Source organism: Perissodus microlepis, chromosome 4, assembly GCF_051167445.1.
Source record: "Perissodus microlepis isolate ML-2025 ecotype Zambia chromosome 4, ASM5116744v1, whole genome shotgun sequence".
NCBI lineage: Eukaryota > Metazoa > Chordata > Actinopteri > Cichliformes > Cichlidae > Perissodus > Perissodus microlepis.
Window position 1 is genome coordinate 3304568 of NC_140464.1, and position 27084 is coordinate 3331651.

Consider the following 27084-nt stretch of genomic DNA (forward strand, 5'->3'; position numbering starts at 1 on the left):
TTTTCTCCTGCTAACATTTGTTAGACTTTTCCAATGGAAAGGATTGTGAGGGGTTCTGTTTGAAACGTGTATGACTGTTAAACTGTGTTTGTGGAAAACAAATGGAAGAAATGCTAAATGAGAGAGAGAGCATAAAGTAGATACGGTAAGTAACTGTTTCCCCCATAAAGACGGCGTTCGACAACCTCCCCTCCTCTTTGAATGATGAGTTTTGACACCTCTGTAAACATCAATAAAGATGTGGTTTGACGACCATTAGAGAAAGTTTTGGTTTTTGCGAGGGTAGCTGCACAGACAGCTGAGACCACCCACACTAACTTCAGATGCAATCCCAGTCATTTTGTTGTAGAAGCAGGCCTGAAATATGGCAGAAAGTGCTCAGTTAAGAAAAGGGAATCAAGGGTTTAAAATGATTTAAAATGACATCCAGAGATCAGCTCTCTAACTCATGTGTGTCGTGGAAGATTATCTGGTTTCGCCTGATTAGCACTCTTAGTCAGCGGTCCCCAACCCCCGGGCCATAGCCCGATACTGGTACGTGAGCCGTTTGGTTCCGGGCTGCAAGAGTTGAGGCTCTGAAATTTATGGTTTTCAGGGGTTTTATCGGTTTTTATCTTTTTAATCGTTTTTATCGTTAACTTGGTTTCCCTGGGTCTTTTCCCATCTGTTACGAATAAATCTTATTTTTTTTGGTACCGGTACTGGTTTTATTTTGTTGTAATTATCAGCAAAATCTTAAAGGCCAGGCCGTGAAAATATTGTCGGACATAAACTGGTCCGTGGTGCAGAAAAGGTTGGGGATCGCTGATCTAAGCGACCGGCGTGAGTAACGGGCAAAACAATTACATTCTCTTCCACTAGAGGGCAGTACAACTACCAGCTCTAATTAAATGGATTGCCAACTGCCACTAAAACAGAAGAAGACGAAGAAGAAATGACATACTAGTCATGCTGTAAGCGAGACGACGCAGTGCGTACAGCAAAAAATAAATACTTGAAAAGAAAAAGTAGTCAGTCTGACCTGGTCCTGGAGAAAACTCTGACCCAGATGAAGGCCCTAGCATGAGTAGTGGTCAGAAGAAAGCAAAGAAGGTATACTGGGGACAAACCAATCCAATTCCGCTATGCCCGGGATTTGTTTGGTGGTCTGATTTTTCTAATGTGAATATGCACCATGGCTTCAAAAGGTTGGTAAACACTGCTCTAATTAATCCATAAATCAGTAACTTTGTTACATTCTTTTGGGTTCACTGATGCTTATTTTTCCAGTTTTGCAAAGCACAGGAGAAATGATGTCATCGTCACCACATTAAAAAAGGGAGGGTGGGGGGAAAAAGTCAACTTCTAGAAACAAAAATGTAAGGCCTGATGTCACCACAGGTATAGAGTGAAGCACAGTCCTTCTTAGAACCGCTGAAGCAAACCTGTCAGTGTATAAGCCGTCATTAGCTCATGTGGAGAAAAATCCAAGTCATATTTTTTGTCTTTCAAGCGCTGTTGAGACACACAATATCTGCATTTACGCATTCGTGTCAGCATGAATCCAAGCACAAAGTTTAAATAGCCTGGACGCGATTCTTTACAATGCTATTCAATCAAATCAAACCCATCCTCTCAGTCGCTTTTTGTTCTATTCTATTCCTTTTGATTGTCTGTAAATGCTGCTGCTGCTTTGTGCACAACCGCAGCTAGTTCCGGGAGAAGGGAAATCGTCCTTGGAGCGGATCATCAGGAGAGAGAAAGAGCGAGGATGCCTCCACCTCCTGTTGTTTGTCCGGGATGCCAAGCTCACGCTCAGCATGCCAGGCCCCATGCGGGCGCCCAGGCCGGCCGGAAAAGACAGAGCTCTTGGAAGACTCGGGTCTGGTCAGAGCCAACACGACGCTCGTGCCAGGCAGAGCAACTGTGGCCAGCGTCTGCTAGTGCATCTCTCCCCTTTACCCGTCAGCACACGGCAGACCTCAGGAGAAAGGATGCGACCATCAGGGGACCGCTAGTCCATCCGGGCAGAGCTGGAGGACAGACCCCATGTGGCGGGGAGTGGGAGGTTTGGAGCTGTTACACGAGAAACAGCTAGCAGCCTGCTATCTTGTTTCTGTTTCTTCCTGATGATGTCTAATTTAAGCCAAAGCTTCGCCGTTGCCTGTAAAAGTGCATTTGAGGCCAAAACGTGAAATAATGCACCAAAGTTAATCACTCTTCTCGCTGGTGGCAGTGTTCTCAGAGCTAAGGTCACATTTTTCATCAAATCTCACTCCTTTCTATCAAGATATGCATTGTTTATGACATCTTTCTGTCTTGTTAAAAGGCGTTAACACTTTAACGCTGAGGTATCTGTGGAATCTCAGTGTGGTTATTGGATAATATGAGTAATTGTTTGTCTTCAATGGCTCTTTTTAAAATGGAGAAAGTCACATTTTGTAATGTGCACAACAGTGGTGGAAGAAAAGAGCTAAAAGTTTAAAGTTTGAACAATTTTAAATGTTTTATAGACTTTACCGAACATCTCTGTACTGATTCTTTAATGCAGTATAGCGATAACAATATTTGCAAATTCAGCCTTTGTATATCAGTGACCAATATTTTTCTTTTGCTTTGTTATCAAACCTTACAAATATTTTTTTTATGTTCAAGGTTTGTTTTTAGTATTAAAAGGTCAAAAAAAAGACAACAAACATGAAGTGATTAAAAAATATTTTAGCATCAATTACTGATGATATTTCTATGAACATAGGCTCTGTTATTGGCCCTAAAGTTCACCCCTAGTTTTTACTACAGGCTACTGCTAAAATACCCAACATGCAGTTTGTATTAAAGGTTGTCTGACCTTTACTGAGTTTTATAACACAAGGAACCGGGAACAACAGGTAACAAGTCAAAGAGACGTTCAGTGTTTTGTTGTACATCTGTTTTTTTCTTTCATCACACTGGGAGGTGGAGAGAAAAGGAGCTGATGCAACAGAGCTTAAGAAATTCTGATATTGTTCAGCACAAATACATTAAAGGTGCGCACCGTCTACCGAGGACGCCTTTAAAATATGCACACATTTATATTTCTATCATGGAGTCTATCTTGTGGATGATGAGACTGCTGCAGCTTTTGTGCCAGAGGAAAAAAAACACGAGGATGTGTGACACATGAAAACTAGCCACTTGTTTTGCTGCTGCTCTGAATTCTGAATTAATGTGTGCTTCTGAGGAAATTCTGACGAGAACGGGAGTTAACAGAGCTCGCACGCAATCGCTCTTTCTGCAGCCGGTTGAAGCGACCGATCGTCTCAGCAGGACTTGCATGATATCTCAGCTGTGACCTGCATGCACCTGACTGGCAAAACCAGAGGACTGTAAAGCAACAGGCGAATGTGGCAGTCATCCAGCGCGAGGGCTAAAAATTAAGTTCCTGGTTGACACGCAGCACGAGTTTGATCTGTTTCACCTGCTATTTCTGCTGTTTGTTTTATTTTAATGCCTCCATGCTGCCAGTCAGATAAGACCTTTGCCACTGAAGCTGTGACAGTACATCTGAAGCAGATCGGGTCGCCACACTGGTTTTGAATGATAATACTGCAGCGTCGTGTTTCACATCGATTCATTTTCAAAGAGAGTCGGTATTATTTTTTATTGATCGGCCTTTCTTTATAAACAAAGATGATATATAGGCTTAGTAATAGCAGGATTAAATTACATGGCCCGAAAATAAGCTGGATCGATAAGAAAAGTAATTTAGCACAATTCGGTTCAATTTGTTTGAGGAATCCAGCGCGCCTGAGTTAGCAGGTGAGGTGAAATGCCACAGACGGGACTGAGCCATCACTACAGACTTTGACTGTTTCCACCTTTTACATCATTTTTTCTTCCACGTTATCGGTGCAATCCGACGGCGGAAAGTTTGTCGACTTTAACTAGTCGACAGAAAACTACTGATACTGCAGGAATGTTGTATCACTTAACAGACAGTTGCAGCTGTTGATGAAACCCTCACATCATCATGTTCCGAGTGTGGGAGGATTGAAATTAACATAACGGAAGAGCAGAAACAGATTCTCCGTGGCGTCTAAACACATACTAACCAGGTGTATATGAATGCCGCGAGAACGAGCCGCTCTCCCCCTCCCTGTCAGCGCGGCTAAACCAAATGCTGCCGCTCTCATTTGGGGCATTTGTTTGCCTGTGTGAGAAATAATGGCGGCGGGAGCAGCTGGAATATTGCTTCGGCAGCTAACCCATACGGATCGGAAAAGCCGCTTGCCAAGTCTAAACTCCACTTTTACAGGCACATCTGGAGCAGAATCTCCATATTAATTGCCAGTTAATGTGTTTACACACAACGAGGATTAATCCCTGAGAGAAGTTGCTTGACCCGGGTCACGCGGTCGGCGGGAGGGCGGTGTTTCGGGTTGAAAAGCAGCGGGGAGAGGTATGGCGCCAAATGTGCGGACAAAGGCACGTGCGTAAGATAATTCTATTCCAGCAGAAAGCCATCTGTCATGTGTAGCCTTTCTGTTATGTTGAGAGCATTTATGTCAATATCCTCCGATGGCTTCAAACAGCAGTAAAAGTTCACGCGGGGATTTATGAGGCTGTGATCACATGAGACGCTTTGTTGAACACACCTGCATTTTTATTGTTTACTTTGGTTGTTTGGTTACAGCAGACAGAGGGTGGGCGGTGTTTAAGGATTTAGGGGCCCCGGAGCTGGACAGAAGCCCTGGAACACGGAAGGGATGACTGATATTTATCACATTAGAGCTCCTTGCTGTGCTGTTTTCACCAAAGGCAGAACCAAAAAGCATTTGTGTGTGTGTGTGTGTGCGCATCTGACTTTATTAACTAGACCCTGAGAAAGAAACTCTAAAACAATCCCAGCAATAGTTTTGGTGATCGTAAATATGTAATTGCCGCTCCCTTTTTGGTGATTGAGTATGGGGGGGAAAAGGGGCAAGGAGCCATTGTGCGCCACATTATAAAAGTTTAATGTGTGGAAATATGGTCTCTTTTTTTCTATATATGCATATCTATCTTTATAAGAATTTCAAAGTAGGGCTATTTCCCATTCCGCCTACAGCTTTAATGAAATAAATACAAATAAAGCCCAAAATTCAGAAAAGAGAGGATGTGCAATTTAATCCACAAAGTAATTCTTTCTTATAGCCACATCAGGCGACACCTGAGCTGTCATCTCTCTCTCCTCATCCTCGAGATAGCCTCGGGTCTCTGAGGGTTTGGCTTAGCACGACCTCCTAATGAGAGATTTACTGTATGAAGATAATTATGGGGGGAAGCAACATCTCGCTCAGGCCCAATGATTAAGATAAGAGCACTTGGGTGCATATTCAAGCGGCACCCTCCTCCTCCTGACCTGTCACTCTGCCGAGGCTCTAGTGGTCACAGACAATCAGCTGGAAAAACACCGAGGGCATGCCTATATGCATGGCGAGTGCAGACGCTCGGAAGCAAACAGAGCCGCACGCGCATTTTAGACTGCACCGGGAAGGACAAAAACAACGCAGAGCACACCGTGATATCGCTGCCATTTTATAAATCAACCACCTGGGCGATTAAGGGAAAAATGAGTGAACAGAATCAGAAACGCGTGCTCTTGTTTATTGCTTTAGAGAGTTAGCTGGCAAGGAGGCAACCATCGTGTGATGATGAGAGTGGCCCCTCTGGAGACGGCATTCGCACACTGGTGGAGGAGCTAATACAGACTTTCATTAGGATGCACACTTCAACACACTGTCATAGTATTTACAGTCTCACACTGGGGAAACAAATAAACTGCGTGATTAACAAGTTTTCCTGATGCCTGGCGCTTCGCTGTGTGCGCATTGGAGTGCCACCTCGCCGACTTAATGATTCTTAATGGTTTCTTAATGACTTCTTAATGACTTCATCAGGAAGATCCTGCAACAGCACATTCTGACAAGCGGGAGCCTCCCCTTGAGACCCAGGATCACACCGAAGCACTAACCCCTCTTCGGCTTTCTGCTAAAACAACACACACTTTAAATCTGCTTATCTGAGACGGCATCTTCGACTCGGGTGACGCGAGCTTTTGATCCGTGGTTAACTGTAGGCCTATGTGATACAATTTGATATGAAAGCGTGCGAGGTGATGTGTGGAAATGCACTAAAAGGCGAAAAGGGATGTCCAACTAGGTTGTGGGCAAATGCAGTCACATCAAACTAATCTCAGAACATTGGAGTGACATCTAGTGTTGTGTAACCAGAATTAAACTGCATTGTGCGAGGGTATCTAGGAAACCCATTTGGTAGCATTCGGTGTAAAGCTGCGACTGTGATGCAACACTGGGGGAAGCGGGAAGAAAACAAAAGGAACAGGAAATTCTCCAATTCCTAGAGATCCCGGTAATTGCAGAATTTCATTACTGCGGGACGTGCAGCGAGATGACAGTCAACACTCCAGAGAGAGAAACAAGCAGCGTGTTGTTGAGCTGGTAACAAAGTGTGGTCAGCAGCAAAAAATTCCTCCAAGCATTTAATGACATAGAATTTTCTGGGTCACCTCAATGTCACCGAGCAACAAATAGTTTGGAGTGTGAAGTACATAGTGCCGGCCATCACAGATTGCCGTGTCACTCTCAGCCAAGGAACACCAGTAAAGCCTCCAAATTACCACTACACCTCTGAGTTTGGCGCTCAGAGCTCCCTCCATCGAAACCACGTTCAACGAGATCAAAAGTGTCATTCTAGTTTTTTAAGTCTTTTTTTTTTTTAATAAAACAAAAGCTAAAAAGCTATTAAGGTAATTGTGATAATCAGTGTTTGTGAAAAAGGATATAAAAATAAGAAGAAAGTCCATATACTGCACACACACATATACACACACACACACCACAACTGGTTAACAAATTGTATTAGCAGAGAAGCTTGACTGCATGGCAAATTACATCGCCCTGATGGATGTCCTCTTTACGGGTTGTAGAAGCAGGCTGAGGGGCCGTGGAGAGAGGATGAGGCTCTAGCCAAACACTCATAAAATGATGCATAGCCGGCCATGTGTCACCTATTGGCACAGGCTCGGCTATCTCGCCCAGATACCAATGCCCAAAACACAGAGAGACACTTGCTCCACTTAATCCATGGCAATCAGGAAGAAATGTGATTCAAATATTCCTCTTCCACTCCAGAAATGAATACATCAATACAGTTTTAACCCCTCAAGTTTAGTTTTCTCTTCCTAAATTTACAAAAACAAAGTTTCCTAAAAAAAAAAAGTGTGTAATTTGGTAGTAATTATAGGTCAAAGTCTAAAGCAGTGCTACTGCAGCTCACCAAGTGCCGAAGGGGGCACCAAAACAGGCTAATGATCATCAATCATAATAATCATAATGATGAATTATTTAAATTCAAGATGAAGCGCAACTTCAACAGGCACAATTAGACCATTATACCAAGAACAAGATATACATAATTCATTGAAATAATGAAATAAATTATAGCCCCCCACCCACCCCCCAACAATCTCCCTATGGTTTATGCCTATCCTGCTGCCAGCTATCATGACACACACACACACACACACACACACACACACACACACGGAGGTTGTTGGTTAGACTCAAAAACAATGTAACCCGGTTTAGACAAATAGCACATTTTTGCTTTTAGTTGTTTGTGTTTTCTTTTGTCTGAGGTTATTAATTACATGCAGCCTCTCGCCTTTAGCAGCAGGATCCACAGGTGAGTCTCCCCAGCATGAAGGTTTTGAGCTCTTACAAGAACAATACCTGTATTTGTTCCTGACACAGAACCTTGGGTAAATCACCTTTCTACACCTCAAACATTTGGGCCACACAGCAGCCATCCTGAGGTTGAGTTCTAAGCTCTGTCACATTTGTCTACATATCCTCCCAAACACTGAGAACCAAAACAAGTAAATAATTAATGAGTATTTACTCTCAGCTCACTCAAACTAGAGTGAACGCAGGCAGGCGACCTCCTCGCAACTCGGAAACAAAGAGTTTGGTGTCAGAGACCGACTTCATAGGTCACCTGTTGAGAGGCAACGTCTCGCCATACAGTTGCGGTCCGACTCGGACTGACTGCAGTCGCTCTCAGACAGACTGGTCATCCAAATTAAATTAAATGCAAACAGATTGTCAAAATCAGCCGGAATCAGGCTGCCGCTGAGCGCAACTCGTCTGGATTCGTCTCTTCGCGATAGGGACTCTACTCTGGTTCTATTCTTATATAAAAGCCAGCGTGCTGAGTGCATATGTGAATCTCCATCCTTGCAGGAACTCTGACACTGTTAGTGGAGGGATTTCTGTTTCAGATCTGAGACTCTGAATGCACAGTGAGTGCAAGCAGTTAATGTGAATTTATGTGCATGTAGGCAGCAACACGTTTGCAACAGACGGCAATAGATTTTTGTGAACTTTGCTGATTTATCAGAGTTAATTACCTCACTAACTGCAAAATGACAGCAGACTGACTCAATAAGTCTCTGGCTTATTGTTGTTTTATCGCCGTCTTCATGCAGCAAAGTCTTTTTAGAGATGCTGCGGGTGGTCACAGACCTACTCTTCAAAACAACAAGATCACTTTTTGCAAGTTCCCTGCACATGGTCACTGTGATTTTGCTCATGTTTTCCTTGGTGTGACATTTATCAAGCTGCTTATCACTATTTACACCTTTAATGTCTCCAAAATGATCATCATGGATCATACATGATGATGGGGCTTTTTAAGCTGCAGCGCTGTCACGTGTCAGGTTTTCATAGCCTATTATTTTCAGTATATCTGATAGCAGCATGTCTAAGATGAGTAAGAAGCTATTACGTGCTTAACATTTTTTTTTTTTTTAACCATAAGATATACGTGTAATTTATATTTTGATTTTCTTATGTAACTGGTCAGGCTTAATTTCTGGTCTGGTCAGACCTAGTCTAGCATAACAAGTTTATCATATATATATATATATATATATATATATATATATTGCACCCCTAATATATATATTAGGGGTGCAACGATACTCGTATCGATATTGAACCGTTTGATACAGTGCTTTCGGTTCGGTACGCATATGTATCGAACAATACAAAATTTTTAATTTATTTTATCAACTTTCCTTCTGTCGATGCTGTCTGTGTTGAGCGCTCAGTGGATCTGCGCTCGACAGTGCAGCCTAGGCGGAGTAGTCGAACGCAGATTCACTGAGCGCAGGGCAAGCTAGCGAGACAGAAGTTAAGCTCTCGTTGCAACATGGCAAATTGAACCTCCCCCACCCTCATTCAGATCTGGCGTTTGGAACTATTTTGGTTTTCATGTGACTTATGACCCTGAAGGTAAGCGCGTCATGGACTAAAGTAAAACAGTATGTCAGATGTGCCACGCAATGCTCAATTACATTGGTGGGAACTAGTGCATTAGCGCAGTTAGCTCGTTAACGTGTTGACGCCGTCCAGTCCCACGCACGGGGCGATCCGCGGTAGCTCGTTAACGGAGATTTGCCGTGTTGTGGCGTTAACGTCATTTCAGATTAATGCTGACAGCACTAGTGGGAACACAACGAATATGACTGCACATTTACTCCGACAGCATCCTAGTGCAAAGACAAGTGGAAGCAGACAAAAACAACAAGCACGCATGCTACAAACTTTACCCGAGTCATTTAGACAGCCGTTAGCACAGGATTCTCCTTATGGGGACCTGATATGTTTAATATGCTGCTGAGAATATAGCCCAGAAGAAGCGTATAGTATAGCTTTTATTTCGGAAAGAGTCATTTCTCTGTAATAAACTCTCTTTTCCAAAGATGAGAGATTTCTCGATCAGATAGATTAATTTTTTTTATTACTTTGTTGTTTCAGCAACATTAAATTTAAAAACTGTACTTTTGAGTTAAAATATATATTTATAATTTTAATAAATGACAAATTAAAAAGGCATGAACATTTTTTTTGTATCGAAAAAATATCGAACCGTGACACCAAAGTATCGAACCGACCCGTGAATTTTGTGTATCGTTGCACCCCTAAAATAAATTATAAAAAAAAAAATATATATATAGATAGATAGATATATAGATAGATAGAGATATATATATATATATATATATATATATATATTCCCTTTAAGATCTATAATGTCACTCGTTGTGCCTTTGCTATATGGCAGGGGTCTCTGCAGTGTTGCACTTATATGATATGACCTTCCTCTAGAGACCTGGGAAACATTCTGTATCAATTAGACCACCGAGGCGTTTGAGGAGTCTTGCTGTGGAGAGTGCAGAGAAGAAGCCTGTGACATGCCTCCGCTGTGACGATCGACCACTTCCTCTGAAGCATCCAAACAACGTTTTGAGAGAGAATTAGAGCGATAGAAACAGTGGAGGATTTACTGCCGGTGGGATTTACTCCTTGTTCCAATTTGCAGGGGGATTACTCATTTTTTTCACCATTTATTTATTTTATTTCCAAATTCATTTCTACTTCACCTGAAGGAAAACAAAATATTGAGCCAAATGCATAAATAGTGTCAGAGTGAATAGATAATGACAGCAGGTCAAGTTGTGAGTGAGTCACGTCTTTCCTCCTGGAAGAAAGTGATTACTGTAACACAGAGCTGACAATCATGACCGAGATAATCCCATTTCTCACATGGAGCTCAAATTGTATTATGTCACATTGTATTTTGCATATGCTATCAAAACCTGGATTTAGATATGAAAACTATCTGAAAAAAGTAAAAGTCTGAAGGAGGCGCGGAAAAAGAAAACATGCAGCCACAGGGCTGGCATGCAGGCATGTCACTTTGTCAAGCTGTTTTCTCAGAGAGCTTGATGGCTTCTCAAAGGCGGGAGGAAGAAAAAAGTGTTGCAAAGCATGGTATTCTCCAAGATGAACAGATGGCAGAGCCTAAGTGTGGAGATTTGTTTTATATCTCTATCCCATGTTGCTGCGCAGTAGATGTGGGCTTCCGTTTTCTTTTTCCTCCTTCTTCAAATGTTATCTTACAGGATAACGGACACACGCAATGTTTAAGCTAATGAGGAGTGGGTGTTGCTTTGTCTTTCTCTTTATGTCTTCCCCTCTCTCCCACCAACACATCCTCTTGCTTTCCATTCTCCGTCAAACCCACGCTTGGAGCAGAAACCTATATGCCACACAATTATGCAACACAACTGGGAGTGCTGCTTGCAGACTGGGTGGCTGACTAAAAACACAGCAGACTGCAGAGTTTCTGCAGCTGCATTAACATCCTGTGAGTAACAGCGTTTAAAGGACGCCGATACATCTAGCACTGTCCACTGCCAGATACGTCAGCAATTAGCAGATACGTGGCTCAGAAGTATGTATCCTGCACTTTTTATCCAGTGCCACTATCGGAACAAATATTCCACTTCAGTACAACGCAAGAAGATCTAGCAAGCCATTGGCTATTGTCTGCTGGCTTAGGCTCTGGCAATGATGCCAAATATTTTGGGGCTTCCGGTGTAGAAGCAAATATCCCGAAAAAGACCTCACATCTGTCTACCTGCACGCAACCAACCCCACAATACTTGGACTAAAAACAGACTGCAAATAGAACTCTTGTTACTCGCCTACAGATATAAAGATGTTTAAAAACATGCATGTTAAAAAATATTGTGTGTAACTTTAAAAGTCGGTTACCTAAAAGTGAGTTACCTGTCCACAGTACGCTGACATTATGCTATAAAATGATTAAAAAGGCTTTGACATACAACTGGAAAGTGTAACCACAGCAAAGATGTTGGCAGCTAGATTTGATATTTTTATAAGTGTACTTCCTGTAATCTACAACAATTGTTTCATACTGTAACAAATATCAAAGTATAGGGGTGGATAAATGATCTAGAATTTACTGTAACACTGTCAGCTGTCTGTATAACTGCTATTTCAGCCTTCCTGTTGTAATTCCCATAAACACTTTATTATTGTAAATTATAGCAATGCACTGTAGTCACTCTGTGTGTCACCACCTCTGTACCCTGAATAAGCTTCTTGTGTTTCTCATTTTGTCACTACTTCTTGCACCACATGGTAAAAAAAATTCAGCACAATGCACTTTTATCAGCCACCCTGAAGGTGAACACTGGCTGGATGTGATTACCGCTACAGTGGTCACCAGTATTTTACATGTAGCTAACATAACAAAGGTCTACCCTGAACCTTTGTTGTGTCAGCTACATGTAAAATACTGGTGGCAGTCGGTGGTACCACTTAGCCTCGTAGTAGATCGTCGCCTTGTTCTCAAGTTATAGCATTCACAAGATTTTCAGCAAACTTGACCAGCGACCTCTGACCTTGAAGTCAAGGTCCCTGAGATTTCAACTCATCCAAGATTTTTAGTAGCTACACCTGTGGCATCAATTTCAAACTCCTAAGTTGTTTCGTTCTTGAGTTCTTGCATTTACAAACTTGTCAAACGTGTCTATGTCGCCTGCCCGGCAGCAACACGACGGTACCCCGTCAGCCTTTTATGGCTGAGGGGTGAAAACATTCTCAGTTATTCAGTCACTGAATGCACCACACAATACTTCAAAATTAAGAATTTCAACTTAAACACCTTTGCACACATTAAATCCAGAGCTGTTCACAATCTGAGCAACAACTTGGTTTACTTAAATATTTAAACCGATCAATAATTTCACATTGTTTGCTAAATGAGGTAGTTTAGCAAACAATGTGAAAAATAATGGGAAAAAGGAGCTACAATAAAAGAGACAGAAGAAAATTAAAGTACTAAGAGTTCCGTATAAAATAAAAACCTGATTGTTTTTGCAATGTTTCTTAGCTGCAGGAAACAAGATTTAATGCACTTTGACACGCCAGATGCAAAACTTAATTTTTGGTCAAACATAACAAAAATAAGGTTCTTGCTGTTGGTGAGGGAGGTGATGTAATGACTGACGCTCTCAGGACCAAACACAGGAGCCTCAGCTTTGCCAGGATTAATAATAATAATAATGATAATAAATTTTATTTATGAGCGCCTTTCAAGTCACCCAAGGACACTTTACAATAGGATAAAATCCTGGTTTACCTCTAATTTTCTAAAGCTCAATGAGGATAAAACTGAGATCCTCCTTATTGGCACCAAATCCAACCTTTTGAAGGCGAACCATTTCTCACTCACCATCGATAACTCCACAGTTTTCCCTTCTCCTCAGGTTAAGAGCCTTGGTGTCATCCTAGACAGTTCACTTTCCTATAAATCTCACATCAATAATCTCACCCGTTCTGCCTACTTCCATCTACGTAACATTAACAGATTGCTTCCTTCTCTTTCCACCCAGTCTACGTCCATTCTTGTATATAGTCTTGTTACGTCCCGTATTGACTACTGCAATTCTCTTTTGCATGGTCTCCCCCAAAAATCCCTCCATAAGCTTCAACTGGTTCAGAACTCTGCTGCTCGCATTATCACCAGAACCCCTCCTACCAGCACATCACCCCTGTTCTTCAGGAACTTCACTGGCTCCCTGTGAAATTCCGGATAATTTTCAAACTTCTTCTGCTCACCTTCAAGGCCATTCATAACCTCGCTCCTTCTTACCTTTCTGACCTGTTAACCACCACTTGTTCTGCCCGTTCACTTCGTTCTTCTTCTTCTATCCAGCTTACTGTACCTTCCTTCCGCCTCACCACCATGGGAAGCAGAGCTTTCAGCTGCTCTGCTCCCAGGCTGTGGAACTCTCTGCCCCCAGAAATAAGAAATATTGGTTCTCTCCCCCAGTTTAAATCCCAACTCAAAACTCATCTGTTCAAATCTGCATATTCACTGTGAATCCACTGTTTGTTCATTTTATCTTGTGCTTTTATTTTATTTTATTATCAACAGGGAGAACATTTAAAAACATTCACTTATTAATGGTTGTAAAGCATTCATCAAGGTTAGAGAGGCTGTTTATGTCGTTTATGCAAAAACTGCAATAAATGAACAATATTGGTAATTAACCAAAACATTTTGTAATATCCATAATGGTTGATCCACCAGTATGCATTTCAAATTTACAATATTACAAAAAAGTAGAAAACATAGTACAACATATTTTTTTTAATTAAGATGCTAAATTACAGTTATTTCCTTACATCCTGGACTGAAAAATTTAATTTAAGTAGATGAATGTTATGCTTGATTAATTTCTGACTTCTCGGAGAAGTCTAGAGCTTCAAAATTGGGTTTTAAAAATGCAAATTCAGCACATCATTCACCTAATAAACAGCAACATCGGTTTTTTGCTTTGTGTATATATTACATACATATATATTGAGAGAGAGAGAAAGAGGGATTCTCAGTTACAAAAACAGTAGTTGAGGAATGACTGGAATAAATTGACCAGTGTTCTTTATAAGATGTTTTACAAGCAAATGGTAAATGCTTAATGTGTGTAAAGGTTAGACTTATAAATGTGACATTCTAAATGGCAGCACGGTGTCACCTAATACTGCTGCATTCACTTCAGAGTAGAGCTTAGCATGATGTACTTCCAGCAATCGACACCTAACCCAGGCGAGCTGCATTCGAGAGGTGGAGGATAAACCGGTTTGATTTGGGTAACAGCATGTTCTTCCCTCCTTATCTTACTCTAAACAAGGATCACAGCATTTTAATCCTTCTAATTATTTTGTTTAATAACGTGTACAGTAATGAGCAGTCTCAGTACGGCAACAGGGGACAATAACTGCAGACTCTAAACACTGTTACATTTTTTACTTATTATTGGTGACTTATTATATTTGACTTACATATTAAAGAGCGTCCTTGGAAACGGAAGAAATGCCTTTTGCTCTAATTTTTCCAATTTCTCCAAAGTGAATATGAGCTGGTTCATTTAGCTGTTTAGTCATAGCAACAGGAATTTACAATCACACCAAGGCTGCACCTGAAAGGCTTAATCAAAAATAAGACGATAATGAAAGCACTGCTAACAGCCACAATACCTCGTCCTCTAATGTCAACCTCAGGTGCGCAGACAATGTTTCGACCGGTTTAATCAAACTCAGAGTGTTGACTCCTTCGGTCTAGATCCTGAAGATAATACTTCTGAAAATCAGGAGCACCAATTGTACCAAATGCTCTTTCAATCTCTTTCCCAGAAACCTTGAAAACTACTTGTTGGAAATGAACACGAAGCTCCCACAATTCAGCAAGTTTTCAGAGACGATCAAAACTGAAAACATAAATGGCGCTTGTGCTCAGCTTCGTGTGTTGTTTGACTGTAGACGAGCCAGCGCTCAGTAAAAGTGACAGGAGATGTGAGGTGTTGTGACTCCTCACCTGCCACCAAAACCTCTACTCCAGCAGAATGACAAAACACAAGCCCTCAAATGCCCGCAGGACAACGTAACTACTTTTGAGTCAAACTTTAGTTCCACAGACTTGTCTCTTGCTATTCTGTGAAATCAATGTGATTGCAAACCAACTAAATATTAACATTAACGAAGAACACTTGTAAACATATACTAAAGCCCAAAGCAGGAAGCCTGTAAGGCTCCAAACGCTACCAGAGCGAAGGAGGAAGAAGCCAAACACATTCCCGCATCCTTCCACCCGGGAGATCAGCCTTTGCACCTGTGACCAGGTAAACTTTCCACACAGTCGTTAATGGACACAGCGGCTGTTGTTTACTGAAGACTCCCCGCAGAGGAGACTAGCTGACCCATGTCTGCAACCGGTGAGTGGTACAAATGGCAAACATCTCTTGGAGTCATTATTTATGCAGGAATGCCCTTGGGAGTCTTTGCACTTGTTTACACAGTCATGGCACAGTCCATTCATGACGGCTCCGAGTAAATGAGCCGCTTGCTACCAATTTGTCCTGGACGACGAAGCTTTGGGGCTCTACTACCCACGGTTACTTTGACGCGGGCGTGTGTGTGTGTGTGTCGGGGTATGGAAAAGAGGTTAACGCAGCACTGCTGTGCTGTTGGGAACCGACCCGGAACTACGGACACAAAAGTCCCAAGGGTATTAGGAAGCACAGTGTCACATTTGGAAATAAATGAGAGAAGGGTTTTTTTCAAGAAGAACGCCACGGACTTTCACCTTTGAAATGGGCTGTTTGTTTGCCCGAGGACGGGGACAGTGGTCAAAGTTAGTGAGCACCGCCTTTCACATAAAACCAGAACCAAGGCAGGAGTTTTATGGAGGTTGAACTCAAAGGCAAAGTAAAGAAAAAGTGAGTGCAGCACGATGTCGGGGAACCGGTGTAACTTTGCTTACAATAAAAGTGACAAGAGCGGCGTGTGCGTGGCAGAGATAGAGATAGAAATGGCGGTGTTACGTTATTTTTCTTTTAAAAGAAACTGTATTAAAACAGTCGTTTTAGCAGAAAGATGGCTTCCTTTAAGGTGTAGATACCTTCATATGTAGCTGCACTTAACTAGAACAAATGTGCAAATGTCCAATCAAACACATAAAACCATCAGTATCTGCGTTAAATTGTTATTTAAAACCACGGCTATGGGCTTAAAGTTTAGGCTGTCGTCTAATGATGTATACACACAAAAATAATACTGTGGACTAACAAGCACAAAGTTTTACATGTACTTAACCAAAGGCTAAATGAACCAGTTTAATGAAGCAAAGTGGAGGCATATTGTACTGATGACCTCATGCATTCTGCAGTAATGAGAAACCAACATAATCATTTTGTTCTCAAACTTTTTCCCGTACTGTCACACGAAACAATTAAACAGAAACCGTTAAACAAAACGCGACCTCCTCCGACTCTATTAATAACATAAAGGCATCAAACGCGGCTCAAACGTGTTCAAAAGCATTTTTAAAGATGCTCCACCCCCCGAGTGACGATGCGTGCGTGTTTTTACTTTGAGTCTAAATTTGCGTGCATTCGATTTGTGATTGAAAAAGACACAAAGAACCAAAGGGAACGAATTCAATTAAGCGTAAAGTACTGAAGGCTAAATGACTCCCCCTATAGTTCTCAGGATTTCATCCAGCAAAACAGCAAAAAGGGGAAGAAATGTGTTTAACAGGGAGGCAGAGCGGCTGAGAGAGAGAGAGGGATAATTTAACAAGCTTCCTCCTAAACCACTCCAAAACCTCCAGAGTTTAATTGCTGGGAGGCAACATTATCCCTAGCAACACTGTGTCTGTCTCTTGGCTGGGATTCGGTGGGTACCTGCTGTATCCACTCCCCGCACAATACAGCGCCCACTGAGCCATATAATCCTCTCAGGCCCTCCTCTTCTGGAGAACCACATTCAATCTCTTTGTGACACGGGAAAATCTCCTCTTCTCCATTTTTTGTCAAGGTACGTGCTTCAAATAAGTCCAATCAGTAGGTGACGTTATGTGTGCACAATGCTACGGGGAGCCGCAGAGGAAGGGAAAACAGAAAGGAAGAGTTAAATAAAAAGACGTTTGATTTGCCGCTGTGAAATTTGGGGCTACTTTCCATTCCTCTGCGGAGCTCCCTGTTTATGTTTAAATGTGAATCAGTCAGATGGGCTGTTGGGTTCCTGCTGAATCATCCCACTCTCCCCTCAGAAAGCAGGAGGTTACTTTTGAACCAGCTGCCTTGTAGGAGAGAACAAGAAACCGACGCCACTTTCTTCCCGACTCCTCTTTCAAGTTGCCCTTGAAAAGAAAATTACGACAACGGCTTTGATGCAACGCAGACATGCTTCGACATATTCTCCATAAGTGCAGACACAAACGACATTATCATTCCAATGAGTTTGTTCGGATGTCTTTTAAGCGTCTGAGTATTGCACAAGCCGGCGAGAGAAAAGATTTTTTTTTTTTTTAACAGAACATGGAAACGGTGGCTCATTACGCGAAATGGCAAAAGAAGAAAAATGGTTCTTCGCTGTCCACTGGCTTGTGACTTAAGTCAATATAGCACTTGGAGACCTGCAAGAGTGTTTTTAATGAAAACATGTGGTACGTAATGAGAAATTATAAAGGTGGCGTTCCGAAGAACATTTCTATGATTTATTAATTTTAACAAATGACGACCTTTACTTTCCAGATTTGGTTCCCCATGAGCAAATGTAACTTTTTCTTTAAGGCACAAACACTCATTCTTTTTCCTTTATTGTATATTTTCTGATTAATTTCCAGATGATGACAGCGGCATATAATCCATTTTATGCCTAAATATAGCTTTGCATCTTTTGTTTGCTACACATGTCAAAATGTTGCATTTGTGTTCAAGAAATCATCCTACCTGTCAAAGAGGGTGGAGCTCGGAGGTGTCGGTAAGAGGAGAAATCACTTGTTGTTGCACAACAGAAGTCCACTCGTTATACCAGTCGCTTCCTGCAACAAAATAAACAGACACAGTTAGATGTGGCGATCATTGCTAACATCCTTTATATTTGATCCCATAAATGTAACTGAAGCTTGTGTAGAAATAATGCGTGTGCAGATGCTGCTCAGTTATTGTCCTTTTACTTTATATGGACCCATAACTAACCAGAGAAAGGTCAGAAAAGCTTAATTGCTCTGGGTGGAGTTAATTGCTTTGCTACCAGTTCGAATAAATAAACTAAAAGAAATTAATAAATAAATCATCACAGCTTTCCTATTCTGCCTTTGGCTCTCAGCCCCAAGACCAATGTACCCACTTAACATGAAAATATGAAACATGTAGCTGACTTTTTCCTCTTAGAACTGTTTAAAGTCGCAGGTTTTTATTTAGAAAATTAATGGTAAATAATGTGGGATTGATATGTTGTTCACCTTCCTCTATCCCACGAACAACAAACAAAAGAGGGAATGATAAAGCGAGGCGTGCTCGTGATAATTTTGCAACATTTCTCTGAGCTCTGAGGACATATCAGGATTCAGATGCACACACACTCGAGAAACAGAATATTTCCACATTTCCCACAAACTTTCCTCACCAAATGATCGGCTGTAAAAAGAAGAAGAACGAGAGGTTGCTAAGGATGGGATAAAGTATCTGCACTCGGCATCTGCACGGACCGGCTGAACTTTAATGCAGCTGTTCGCATCCTTAAAAAAATCCAACGCTGCAGGAAATAAGACAGTGAGGTGGAAGGTTAGCTTGTAATCCATAACACATAGTTGAGGGTGGCCACGCTGGCATCGATTCCTTGTGAAAATTGTAATGGGCCTTGGCTCGAGCAGCACAACCCAACAAATACAACCGCGAGGCTTCGGCTCATTTGTAGTCAGGCCACGGAGGTCGTTTCTGAAATGTTTGTCAAAAACGTGGTCAGCTGCTCAGCTCCCACTCGCCGCTCTGTTTTTGCAGAATTTGTAGCATGTGACGGCCGCAGCGCTAAGCCAACACGGCGAGCGTTTTAAGGAACGTTAGATGATATAAATTGTCAGTAATGAGGCACAGGGGACGGCATCCGTGACCTGAAGAGGTCGGCCATAACGTTCTGCCTCGCAGCTGAATAAAATGCATCCTGAACGCAATTTAACAGCCTTAACATGAGCAGGTACATACGGAGAGACAAGCAGAGGTCCGAGAGGGCGCTGCGCTAGTCGCAGAGGTCACGCGCAAAACAACAACGATACACAAACACTGCTGACAAGGGAAAAATGTGACGACTGAGTACTGTAAAATGTATGAAGAAATGGATGGAAGGGTCATTTTACTGAGCAGCGCCATTAACATCGCTGCCCTTGTCTGAAATTAAGCTCGGATCAGTCACTCACACGCGCGCGCACACACACACACACACACGATCGCACAAAGAGCAGCAGTTTTTACATTTCTCCTCTTTTCGCCCTTGCAGAAGGAGAGGTCGACATTTTAACTGCAGCGGCGAGGAGATGGCTTCCTTTCACCTTGACGGGCATATAATGAACATTTTTCATTTTGAGCTTAGCTTCACTTACAGAGTCAGTCAGCTATTTTCTCTTCGAACCCTTTTTTTTTCTCCCTTCCTGACATTTTCCTCTGTGGTTTTGCCAGGATGATCTTCACAGTAAATTTGTGCCCCTTTTAAAGAAATAGGTTACATTTCTGTTGATTTCTTTTCTTTGCGGGTTTTTTAACCCCACAGAGCTCATTTCCATAAAGGTCCCCGTACAACACAAACAGGCCTGCTGTAAAGCATGAGACACAAACAATATGCTAATCACACCTTTTTCAATTACAACCTGGATATCTATGAAATCCATATTATTGCTTATTTATTTAGCCTTTTGTAAATAAATAAATGGGATTTTTGAAACAACAACAACAACAAAAAAATATATGTGTGTGCTTATGAAGTACGTACAGTAGGTTAGGAAGGGAAACACCAGTGCACAGAAGCACACAGAGAGATTAGTTTGCAGAGACTTCTGCACAAAGACACCGCTCTCACTGTAGCTTTACACTGTGTCCTGCTACAACAACAGTCAGCACTGTGCTGTGTATAATACAAACTCAGAGCATAATAATCAGCCGTTTCATTGTAATCATTCTGTTATTTTAGCGCTCATAGTGCAATCTCCACAAGCAGTTCATTACTGCTAAATATAACTTTACGTTGACTGTCCTGTGAATTATGAGACAATATCAGTAGTGGTGTGCGATACTGCATATTTTGGTATCGATCCAATACCAAGTAAATACGGGCCAATATCGCCGATACCTGTCAATAAATAAGGTGGATGTGCCATTGAATTGCTAAAACTCAATAAATTTTCATGACCTTGAGTGATTTTTGTGATGTTTTTATTATTAAATAGTTAAAACCCAGGACATAATTAGGACAAAGTTTATAATTAAATAGAAAATGAATATTATCGATTTTTTTTTAGAAAAATCTGAAATAAAAAGTGCACGCAAACCAGTAAACAAATTAAAACAAATACTGTTGAGAAACCATAATACAAAAATTACAATTAAAATTCTCAACAACAAAAACAACTGGTGAAAATATAAATAATATGTAAACAACTTAACAACCTTCAAAGCCTCTAAGTCATGTGACGGCGCAACATCTAAACACAAGGGGAGGGGGGAGCAAAGTGTGCCTGCTCTGCGCCGACACAGGAGCGGCGAGTCCGGTGCCCTGGCTGTCTCGTTGTCACCGAAACCACAGCATTGCAAACAAGAGCGGCACTTCAAGTAAAGAAGCGATCTCTCCAGGCTAGTATCGATACAATCGATATTTGGATCGATCCGCCCACCACTAAATATCAGCTTTTTGAAATGCACGCTTGCAGGAACGCAGTTTTTAACAGTTTAGGAAGCTGGGCTGGAGGTGATGGCATCGATAGCTAAATCCTAACACTGCTGTAGTGCCATCCAAAAAAACTGAAAAGCCCACTGTCACGTCTGCTGAGGGAGACAGCGTCAGACGACGGCAGCAGAGTGAGCTGAAGGACAAAAAGTGAGCCTGCACAAAGCTATAAACAAAAACAAATTTAGACTGAGAGAAACAAAAACCTAAACCCGGGTAAACTAAGCATTACATATCACCTGAAACCTGGAAACATGTGGAGGGGTGGGGGCAGAGGACACGCAGACAACCCCACGAGGAGCAAAGGAAAACACACACAATGAAAACGGAGGGTAATGAGGGAAAACGTAACAAAAGGGAAACACAGCTGAACCTAATCTGATGCATGAGACAGGGAGGAAGCAAAACACAACACTCTAACACAGGACACGGGACTGTCAAAATAAAACAGGAAACACATGAACGTAGAAACCAGGATGACTAGACGTAACGCAGCACACAGGGGAGGCATATTAACAACACCCAAAGACTAGAAACCACCCAAAAAAACTAAATGAGCTAAAAATACAGACTAAACACGAGAAACCACTAAATGACAGAACATTAAATAATCAAACCAGACCCAGGACCGTGACACCCACCCATATTAAACATCCACAATAATCAAGGCCTGAACACAAAACAAAAAAATACAAAGGTATTAATATAAACTTGCCATATTATTCTTATTAATAATAGTTGTACACTCCTAATATTGTTCGAGCTGTGTGAAAATATTTCCTGTCATTTAAGATGAGCAAAATCACCACAAAGATGGAAAAACAAGCACAAACAAACCACAAAGAGTGTAGCTTATATTATAAACGACCCAGCCCACCTTGAGGAAATACAGTTCACTGGTGGGACTGTGGAATGCATCCCGACACCATCAAATACCTCCGTTCTGTCACAGAGATACGAGTTATCCTGGGAGCAATTAAATAATAAGTGATAACAGCTTGTGTCCAGTTTAGCAGCTCTCTGTCATTAGTCTCCTTGTCATTCACATTTTTCCCTCATCTTCATTCACTGCTTGGCTCTGCTAAGGCGCTAACAACTACTTTTTTTGGTTCACAATATTAATCCTGCACGCTGAAAAAATGACGCTTATAGTGTCTTTAAATGTGAAGCTAAAGGCCGCTTTACAAGGGAAGTGAGGAGCATCTAACTATTGCCATAAACCCGGTGCGTCACGGCACCGGCGCCAAAGGACACCTTGTGCCTGTCTGAGAGATGCCAGCGGCTTTGACAAAACAGCACTATTTTACACCCTGGGAACGAGAGCAGGCTGGATCGCGAAATGTTCCGGTTCAGTGAAAACTCATTGCATGCATCTTATAACCTCAATTAGAGAAAGAAATGAGAAAAGAGCAAACCCCTCCATACCCGAGAGAACATACAAAAATGATTAATTATCCTCAAACTCAAACTGTAAACTCTTATAATGATTTCAGGACCAAAAATGCTAAATGCACCGACGTAACAAAAACAAGTCTGTCCAGAAAAACCCTGACTTGTATTCAAAAGGCAAAGCGAGGGCCACACGTACCACACGCGTGTGCACACACACTCCCGTGCCCACATTTGGCCACACAGGGGGGGCTGGCAGGGTGCATTCCAAGACAGCTGGTGAAAAGCGGGTGCGCTCTGGCTGCTAGAAGGAGCAGATTCAGGTGACATCTGTGCCTCCTGTTGCAGCGCAATAGTAGAAACACTAAAAGTGAATTACAACATTAATGATAGTACTCTGCAAGCTGTCGTTCCATATTACGCATCCATTATTCCTTGCATGGGTACTCAAAGGCATCGTGAAGGAATAGGACCGTCCCTCCCACCCCACCCGCCACCCACCTCGCTGTGAAAAGGAGCAGTTTATGAAAGGATTGTTGGTTTATGGAGTAGCACCTTCTCCTGCTACTCCACATCACCACATGGCATGGTGCTGACTGGGTGACTGATTCCCTCTCTCTCCATTTCCATCCCTCACTTCATCTTTCGAGCAAGCACCCTCCCACCTCTGACCCCACTCCACCCCCACCCCCCTCACGGCACTGTCGCTGCTATTTCAAACAACATTTGTTTGATCTTGCCGCCCTCTACAGTTGAATGAAATCAATCTGGGAGAGATGTCATGTGTGAGCAGAAATGATTGGCCACAAGAACACCATGTATTGGAGAACATGGACCCCGTGCCCTCTTCCTCACAGGCTGGGTGACGCATGGGTGCAGGCGAACACACGGAGTGGCCGGCGCATGCCTGATAGGCATCACACAGACATCTCAGAGCTGTCACCCATCCCCAGACTTTCAATAACTTCAAATCCCCTGAAAACTTGGAGAATAAAGGCAGAGTCGATCACTCATAGCTCCCCTTCTTCTCTTCAGGGAAATAACAGCTGAAGGAGAAAAACAAAGTCAGGATCCCATCCTCTCCGGCAGAAAAGCACTAACATCCCCGGAGGACATGGGGAGAACACTTCTTTCATCATTCCCGTTAAGACACAATAAAAAAAGATTCATTTAAGATGTTGTGACATAAATAGAAGGTATGAGCCAGCTCTATGGAGGATCAATGGTAATCAAAGGTGGATTTTTAAGAATAAAGAAAGCCAGATGAGAAAGTAAAGTCGGAGGTGGCGATTGTATCGCCAACACGGTGTCGCGGCGCTAATGCCGGCCTACGCATTTCTATAGGAGTATTTGTGTAATTTGGATTTGTGCCATGTAGGATCGCGGGTGCTCCCTGCACAGCGTTGGCACATCCAACCACAGCTCTGCGCCGCTCACTGTGCCTGTGATTTCTTCATTCAGGAGAGAGTGCCACAAAATGTGTTGTACTTGAAGTGTTTTACAATTACCAGCTGATTATATCAGCCGCATTAGCATATTAAAAGGAAGACTACTTGAACACACAGATAATGTCTGAGTGTTGAAAATAATTTCCCCACTCATTATCAACGGCAGGCACTGAGCTCTGGGAAAGGAAATGTCGATAAATACCCGTAAAGCTTTACTGTGTAAATAACAACAATTACGCAGAAATTAGATCAGGCTGTGCTGGTGAAAAGGGAGATAATTCTAATTAAAAACGTGCATATATCTGGGCAAGAAAGCATAAAGCTTTGAATCCATCTATAGGAGTGAATTATTATTCGCTCAAGTGTGGAAAACTTTTGAGCTGTTCACAAGCTGTCACTAAACCAAATCATTACACCATTTTCTCCCCCCGCCCCCCCAAGCAGCCTTCAGTTTTGCTTCAGACTTATTCAGAAAGTGCAGTGTTCCCATCACAGTAAAAGGCACAGATAGAACATCAATACTTAATAAAAATAATGACTTTATGTGCAAAGTAATTAAATAACAACTGCAAACTTGTGCAGGCTTTATATGATGTGTTTATCCCCCTGAAGCTTTAACTGTGAAACATTGTTAAGGTGGACTGCTTACGCTTTGATTTTGAAAAGCGGACGGGTTCGGCGGCACACTGGTGCAGTGGTTAGCACCATCTCCTCACGGCAGGAAGGTGCTGGGCTCCAAGCGCAGTTTGCATCATCTCTCTGTGTCTGAAGACATGCATGGGGTTTACAGGTGCCTCTAAATTGGCTGTAGGTTTAATGTAAGCATGAATGTGTGTGCGTTAGCCCGTGCTCGACTGACGGCCTGTTCAGGGTGTTCCCACCCCCTCAATCTATGACAGCTGGGACTCTGGATAGGGAACTGGATAGGTGGAAGGAAATTTATGTCTGGATTAATGGATTATACTTCTTTAAAGCACTGCTAACTTGTGATCAACTAACTGTACGATTATTCTCTGTGACAGGTTTTTAAAGCTATGGCCTGACCTAATATTTCCTTCTGTATTTACCTGCCATGGTGATGGTACTGCATGAGACAAGTGCCTTTGTTTGGCTATCTGTCCACCTCTGTGTGAGCAAAATCTACCAAGCTGAAACCGGGTGGAGCGTTAGAGCGCGGGGAAGGGAAGAAGCCATTAAGATTTGGTGGAGATCTGGGTGACTTCCCTCTAAAACTGTGAGATAGGGCACTGGATTGGCCTCGGTGGAGGACTTGCTCTCAATTTTCTCTCTCTAACCCAACTTGAAAATGTCCTGGTTTACCTGAACAACATGAAAAAGATAAGTAGCTGAAAGCAGCGAGTTGCTTCATAAATGACATACAGAATTACTTGTTTTTTGACATCAAATATGCATGTAAATGTCGATGTCTCTCAGCATCACTGTGACTGCAACAGTGCCCTTTTTCTTTACCCAGATATATTACCACGATTACAAACCCTGCCTATGAATATTTGACGTGATTGCACAACATACTGCAGGAGATCTCAAATGCAGTAGAAGGTAGACCAAGATGATGATTGGCACTGGCTAATTAAAATCCCAGGCAGGACATTTTTTGTGTAAAATTATACAATGATTTATATGAATGACATATCGGTGGTTTTCTGTCAGAGACGGGAAAGAAATTCCTGCCTTTTGATGTAAAATAAAATCGAATAAAAAGTCTTTGTCGTGTCTCGTTTCATGACTGGAATCCTGCATTCTCACGCTGGAGCTCTGTCCTCTGTTGTTGAGCAGCTGAAAGCGCACGTGGATGGGAAGGAGACTGAATGTCATGTAATTCATCAGGGTCCCTGTTTTAGTTCATAGTGCTGTCAAAGAGTTTTCATAAGCAAAAATCTCAGCACTGGGAGGAGAAATTTTGAAGTTATTAACATTTCTAAACGACCGTCGCAGCCTCCCTGCATATATGCTGTGGTCATTTTGTGATGTTTTACACCTTTGAAGTCTTTTGATGCCTTCAAGTGTTGAGAAATATTTAGTTTGACAATGGTAGGTAGATTTCTTCCCACTTTTTTCCCCCTGAATTCCACCACCACTGGCACTGTTAATCAATACACACTTTTCTTGCCCTTTTCCTCCTCCGTACACATATCTCCCTGTCTGACCAAACTGGCAAATTTGTGCTCTTAATCAGCTTGCCTGCCTTGTCTCTTCACTGGAGGCTGGCGACACGCTTCCCTTCCCCCTTAATTCCCCGGCTCTCAACAGACAGGCACGCTGATTAACATGCACGCCCAGGTAGGAGCTCCCTCCAACACAACCCCGCTGCCCACCATTATCCCCGCTACTCAATAGCACCCATCTCAATGCACATCTGTCGAGCTGCCGCATCCACACTCCTTAATTAGCTTTACAACTTTCCCCTCCACTCCTGGATATAAAATAAGGGATAAATTTGTGGCCAGCGCACAGATAAAACGAGGGAGGGAGAGCGGGAGACAAAGAGGGAGGAAGACATATGCTGAATACTGAGATGGAAGATGAAATGGACTGTGCGTTCGAGAAAGGTGGCGGCGTCCGACGAGATTCACATCAATTCCCATCGTGCCCGTGCTGCGGCGTCACCAGGAAACCCTGTCCGCCTTGCTTCTGCGCTACCGTGCCTCCACCCGGAGGATATTTCCCCATCAGCATGTGCCTTATCTTATCGCTCCAACATCGATTCCCCCTTTGCGCCTTTTGAGTTGCTCCTCATAGACTGCTTCAAAGCTGCTCAGACTCCCCTTTGATTCTCATCCCCCTCCTCTGCTGTCACCACCGTCGTCTGCCCCAACGCCAGCAATGAAGGTGGTGTTTCTTACATTCGAGTTGGTGCTGTGGTTGATGCTAATCCACTACACCAGCACGCTGTTTGTCTGCAGCTTGGGGAAAAAAAAACAAAGAAGTAGGCAGTGAGGAAGAAGAGGCATCCAATTAATATGAAATTGTCTCCAGAAGTCAATAAGGTTTTAGTTCCACTTGAGTGTGTCTAAATACGCAGAGTAAGGCTAATTATAATCCCATGGAGT

The 27084-nt window shown here is 42.4% G+C and overlaps 1 protein-coding gene across 4 annotated transcripts in view; it reads right to left on the reverse strand.

Moving 5' to 3' along the window:
• The window catches only part of LOC146388024 (RNA binding protein fox-1 homolog 3-like), a 428590-nt gene that overhangs the window by 318676 nt on the left and 82830 nt on the right, over positions 1-27084 (reverse strand). For all 4 annotated transcript variants that reach the window (XM_084925113.1, XM_084925106.1, XM_084925110.1 and 1 more), the window contains one exon: positions 18191-18282. The gene's annotated coding sequence lies outside the window, so the exon portion shown is untranslated. The remainder of the gene's footprint in view (positions 1-18190; positions 18283-27084) is intronic.